Source organism: Terrapene carolina, unplaced genomic scaffold (genome assembly GCF_002925995.2).
Source record: "Terrapene carolina triunguis isolate 2854851 unplaced genomic scaffold, T_m_triunguis-2.0 Scaffold66, whole genome shotgun sequence".
In the NCBI taxonomy this organism is placed as follows: Eukaryota; Metazoa; Chordata; order Testudines; family Emydidae; genus Terrapene; species Terrapene triunguis.
This window is the reverse complement of record NW_020664417.1, coordinates 33,822,875-33,829,352: the sequence shown is the minus strand read 5'-3', so window position 1 is coordinate 33,829,352 and position 6,478 is coordinate 33,822,875.

Genomic DNA, 6,478 nt, shown 5'->3' with positions numbered 1-6,478 from the left:
ACAGAAACAAAGGCTGGAAAACTTGAGAAAGGCAGGAAAGGTCATCTGACCATGGGAGAAAATCTGCCTGGCAACAGTAGATTATATATGGGTTCAGCACAATATACTGGTTGCTGTCTGTCCTACAGGCAGCCAGTGCTCATTCGCAGTAACATCAGAAGAAGACGCCTACCTGTTCCTGTCATCAAGAGGTTCCGGAACAATCCCATGGTCACCTGATCCAGTGGTGGCGTGTTCTCCTGAGGCTCCTGGTTCCTGAAAGGTTCCTGGGTTCGCTGATCTTGTCTGGTCTTTGGTTGTCTCCTGCAACAGATTGAGTAATGTAGAAAATTTTATGATATCTGAAACCCATTTATCTTTGGTTGGGACCTGGGCTTAATGCCTATTTGTATGTACCAAACCACCGAGCTATTTTGTTAATAAACCTCAGTTGTTTTATTCCTTAAAATGACTAGTGTAATTCTTAGTATGGCCATAGGTGATGAATACTAATTCAGGATAAACGGGCCTGTCTGGGAGGGGGTCCTTTATAAAGATATCTCACATCCTAAGTTTTCTGGTAACAGGTCCAGTAATTGTAAGGTTTACAGTGTGGATGCTCAAGCACAGGCTTGGAAACACCAGGTCCACAAGTCCAGGTCCCAGAGACCCAGAACAGACAGACCATAATGTGCTCAGTCCTGATCTCATTGAAGGAAATGAGAACTTCCACTGAAGATAGTAAGAGGAGAACCAAGCCCAAGTTTCAGACTATTTGTGGTCCATAGCATTTTTTGCAAGAGGACGAGTGTTCTGGCAAAATTTAACTTCTGTGATAAATTTAACTTTTTACTATATTTGATAAAATAGTAAAAAGATATGAGCATGGGTGAGTATTACACTTTCCAAGTACACACAGTATTTTTGTGTGTATTTTGCTGTGTGCAGAGTGTTTAGTTTTATTTTCAATATACTTCACATACAGTATATTGTTGGTACTATAAAAAAGTGCTGGAGGTCTCGTAAGGGTACCAGTTTGTTCACAAAGAACCTGATCCTGAAAGGTACTGTGTACTGGGAATTCCTCATGAAGTAGTTTGTTTTAAGAGCTCTCCACACCATACAGTATCAGGCTCAAAATGTATTACAAGCTGAAATATATGCATCTTGGAAGAAGTGTTCTGCATTTTGCAGAATTGAGTCCTTAGTGCTTAGGGATTCCAAATAAAAACATAGTAAATTTTAGAATATATTTGAAATATACTGGATTACTTTCATAAGGCATATTATCTATTTAAACACTGAAATCCAGGTATATTAGTTCATAAGCACTTAGCATATGTCATTCAACAACAGAGTTTCTATGATTCCTACATCCTAGCCACATACTATGTTTGTTGTGCTCAATGCTTCCCTCACTTTATTTTCCTTAATTCATTCTTCAGAGCTAGCTGAATCACAGAATCACAGAATCAATAAGAGTTGTGCGTCCAACTTCTGTTAAGCCAGCATTGCCTCTTTTTAGTCATAAAGTAAAGACTCTCTAGCTCTCTGGCCACAACAGATTTTCCATGACTATTATTGTTACACTAGCCCTCTAGTCTGGGAAGGAACCTATCCATAATTGAAGAAATCTCTGTAGAAGCAGTTAAATTCTCTTTCTCTCCTTACTTACAGACAGCATGAAAGAGAACAAGAAAGTGAGAGAGAAAAGGAGAGAGTAAGGGACAGAGATGAAAGTTGGAGAAGGAAAAAAGAGGCCATGGTGGGGTATACTGTCTATCTGGGTACTGGGAAGTCTGTGGGAAGTGGCATCTCAGGTGGATCCAAGTTGCCAAATCTCATTTTTCCCATCACATCTGCTGGGGTTGTGAACCTGACATAAAGGGGTTAAATTACTGGGGAGCAGGTGCAGCTTGGACTCATTAATCTCCCAGCTGCAGCTGACACCCATAACATAGGGAAAACATGAGGCTAAACTGCATTTAGCTCCATCTCTAAGGGGGGAAAGATGTCCTTCTGAGACTGCTGGCCAAGGAGGACTTTTTATGTGGCAGAATGGTGAGATCTTTAAGTTGGAGCTCGTATCCAGGAGATGGGGATGTTTCATTTAGAGTTTATGCCTGGAAAGAGGATGAACCTTCTTGGGCTCTGTTTTGTGGGGGCTACTTGCACAAATGGTGAAATTCAATCCTGTGACAGGAATCAATATAGAGAACATTATTTTCCTCTTTCTGGGAAAGCTGTACCTAAAAAGCCACAAAAGGATATGATGTTTCGGTTATTTTCAGATCAAATGTTGGGGCCTGAATATTTGATTAACTTCCCAGTTATCATTCCTATCTGAGAGAGGGCTAATATTTGGGGGCGAAAGGGAGGTGAGGACCAGGGCAGGCAAAACTAGGAGGAAAGTGGGTCTGGTTTACATAACCAAAACCACAGGCAGTCTGGATCTATGTCTCAGTGTTACCCAACTAGACAAAGCATAAAGGTATCTGATAAATGGGTTCTAGCTTTGGTCCATCTCTAGTAAGAATATCTTGTTTTGAGCTCTGACTCTTCCAATGTGTCCACATTGAAAAATTTTGCCCTCTAATTCTCCATTGGTCTAGTTCAGGTGTTTTTATCCCCACTCAATTAACTACTCTGAGCAAAGATAGGCAAGTGACAAGCTGGTAATAATACCTAAGCGTTGTCTAAACTACTGCTTCCACTGGGTTCTAGTGTAGACAAACCCATAGTGTGCATCTATATTAGCAGATTGTAATCTCTTTGGGGCAAGGTTATGTGTTTGTACAATAACTAGCAAAATAGGGCCCAACCTTGCCTTCAGGTGCTACTGCAATATAAATGTTGATGATTTATCATTATTATTGGTATTTCAGAAACTGCTAGCACTGGTGCAAATGCACAGTTGCTGACACCCACTACTATCTGGAAAAGCTTGCATATTGTTTTACCATCAGGTCACGCAAACCTGCTCAAAATCTGTGCCTCGTCTATGTTAGCATTTACAAAGCTGCTATCCCTGCTGGCAATTGCTGCAAAACAGTTACTGAGCACTTACAAATCCCACTGACTCCAGTAAGAGCTGTGGATTCTCAGCACTTTTGAAAAAACAGGTGATATTGGCACAGACAGTACAGTTTACTTAATAAGACCTTGCTGGTGAACTCTGGATTCCTTCTTCATTGTCTTGAAGAAGTAATACTAGTAAGAGAAGGAAACATTTGTTTTGAAAACTGTAACATTTTTAAAACAAATGTAGAAGAGTGTAAGCAATGTGTGTGTGTTCTAAAACTTCTATTTTTAGATATTTCCATGTAGAAAATTGTGGATTAGGGGAGTTATACCGGGGACAAATTTGGCCTTGGAAGTCTAGCAGACATGTCCTTTCTTCCAGCTTCTAAGGGTGTGCCTTTCAAAAATGTTCACTGACTTCAATGGGACCAGAGTTAAGACAATGTGAGTGTGTTTGTTACTCTGTTAGAAACAATTTAGGGTGGAACTTTGAAAGCATGGTTTCCGTCATCACTTTGCACTTCTGTTCATGTGTAAAGGTAAGATTACACTTTAGTGCTGTGGATGGGAGTTATTTAAAATCCAGCTTAGCATTTCTTTTCCTTGTTACTTTCAATTCACTTTGCACTCCTGGAGGCAGGTAAGAAATGTTGGCAGGAATGTGATTCTTATGGAGGTTACTAAACGTAATTGGATTGCTTACACTAAACTAGATAGTAAATCGGTTGGAATTTAGGGAGCCTTTCAGTCGATAAGTACGTGGACAGTTATTACTGTGAGTGGTTTAACTAAATTGTAGACTTGCTGAATCTTGAAGTTTAGTAAATTCACCTGTGTATTTAAACAAGCTCTTGAATGAGTACAAGGTCACAGAAAATCTCTGGAGCAGTTGATGGCTCAGGGGATTGGTAATGGAGTTCAGACCAATTCCTGCTTCATTTAGTCACTTGACTAGTCCCATGTAGACTGCAGTAGAATTACTTGACTGAATAAAATTAGTGGAATTAGATGCATGTAATCTTTGACCTTTAGGTCACTGGCTCAATCCAGCCCAGGTTGGAAATGACAGCCATGGCCCTTCAATGGATGTTGGGTGATCTCATCTGTGTAAAACAAATCGGCATTTTCAATTCAGTTCCTAGTGGATAGGTGTCTCTCTTGCAATGGGTACTAACTTTCACCCTAACGGGGTGTACCAGGAGAGAGTCCAATGATCTACTGTGCATAGAAACTGAATTATCCCCTCACTCTACAGGTGGTCCCTCCAGAATGTGGTTGAGCCAGGGGCATGACAATGAGAGGAAGCAGGCATTGTTGCTGCCCATGCTACACCTGTTTTATGCAGAGGATTTCAGACTCTAAAGCTGTTAATCCAGCACAAATTGTGCTGGTTTTTGAGGTGAAAGTACTATCAAGTGTCTGAAATATGCTACCTGACAATCCATGAAGTTACGAGAATAGCCCATTAATGGTAAAAATATTCTAGCCAGACGAACTTCTGTGTAAAATGTAGGTTCAATATCTTGGTTTTGTCACTTGCTTTCTTGGCTTGCACCTATGCCTGAGTTATGGTTTATGCATGGAACCACAAAGGCTATATTTCAGTTTGTGCATATATAAAGTGCTTTGTCCAATCTAGTTTTTAAAAGCTGTCATGATGGGGTGCCCACCACTTTGCTTGGAAAACTATTCAACAATCTAAAATCTCACTGATAGGTCACTTTACTACTTGGATTGAAATTACTCTTGTTAATCCATTTGTACCACCCTATATAAGTACTCTTCCTTCTCCAAGTACTTGATCCTCTTGCATGGAGGGAAGAGTGTAAGTTGGGAAGAAGCTAAGGATGAAGAAAGAGGTACAACGCACACAAATGAGCAAAGAACAGTTCATGAATGAAAAATGCATCCTGTGCCAAATTGCCAGGCACAGAGATTTCTAATTATCCCATTAGAAATGAAGATGGGTGAGATTTGCATGTAATTTTTCAAGGGTTACTTTTCTCGGGGGGAGGAGGAGAATGCAGCCTCTGCTTCCATGCCAAAAAACTGGCTACAGAAAAGAAAACTGTCTCAGGAGCAGAATCTTACGCACAGACCTTGATATCCTTCATGTGAGATTTTAGGCCTTGTCTAAACTACTAGAGTAAGTTGACCTAAGTTATGCTACTCCAGCTAGGTGAACATAGCTGAAGTCAACGTATCTTAGGTCAACTTACTGTGCTATCTACACCATGCTGCATCGACAGGTGCTCTCCCGTCGACTTACCTTACTCCTCTCATTCCGATGAAATACCGGAGTTGACCAGAGATCACTGTGCAGTCGATTTAGTGGGTCTTCACTAGATCCGCTAAATGGATCCCCGGGGCATCGATCGCAGCAGCCGATCCCTGGTAAGTGTATACATGGCCCTAGACCAGGGGTCGGCAACGTTTGGCACGCGGCTCGCCAGGGTAAGCACCCTGGCGGGCCGGGCCAGTTTATTTACCTGCTGACGCGGCAGGTTCGGCCGATCGCGGCCCCCACTGGCCGCGGTTCGCCGTCCCGGGCCAATGGGGGCGGCGGGAAGCTGTGGCCAGCACATCCAGCGCCGCTTCTCGCCAACTCCATTGGCCCGGGACGGCGAACCGCGGCCAGTGGGGGCCGCAATCGGCCGAACCTGCCGCGTCAGCAGGTAAATAAACTGGCCCGGCCCGTCAGGGTGCTTACCCTGGCAAGCCACGTGCCAAATGTTGCTGACCCCTGCCCTAGACACATGGCTGAACTGGTCTTGACTAGTGCCTTTAGTGTATTGTATACAGGCCTGCTTTCTAGTAACATTAGTCATATGCATGGTGGTGTGCTGTGTATTAGCATTTGTAACCATCTCCCCCAGCAGCAACTGGTAAATGGCTTCACTTAATGGCAATTCTTCAAAGCCTCAGGAGTCAAAGACCCTTTTAAACAGAGTCATGAATTTAGAAGAACAAAGTAGCTGTAGGAGTAGGCTATTCAGAGACTTATTTTTTTTTGGTGTGATCAAAATGGTATATTTCTCTATTTGGATCAGAGCAGAGGCAAGACTTTGGTTTGGGAGTGGACTTGTACCTTAATATGACTTTCTCCCATCTTAAAATGAGAACCTTCAACATCCTAAAATAATAGGACTTCAGACCACACTTTCCCATATGATTTGGCTTTACTCCAGTACCTTGATTTAAATGACAGCGTAGATCTTTTGGATCAGAATGCTGAACCTATAGGAAATATACAAGTAATTCTGAACTGTGAGTTAACTGCTCTTGAATCATACACTTGGTGCAGACTAGTAATTACAGGAGTTGCCAAAATGTATGCTAAACCTATACCAACTGGTATACATAACTCAGAGCAAAGTATGCAAACCTTCACAATGAAAAATGAACCTATTTCCTCACATCTCCATTTGAGTTCTTCTATTTAAATATTTAAAATAAGGCAATCTGAAATGTCAGCTTG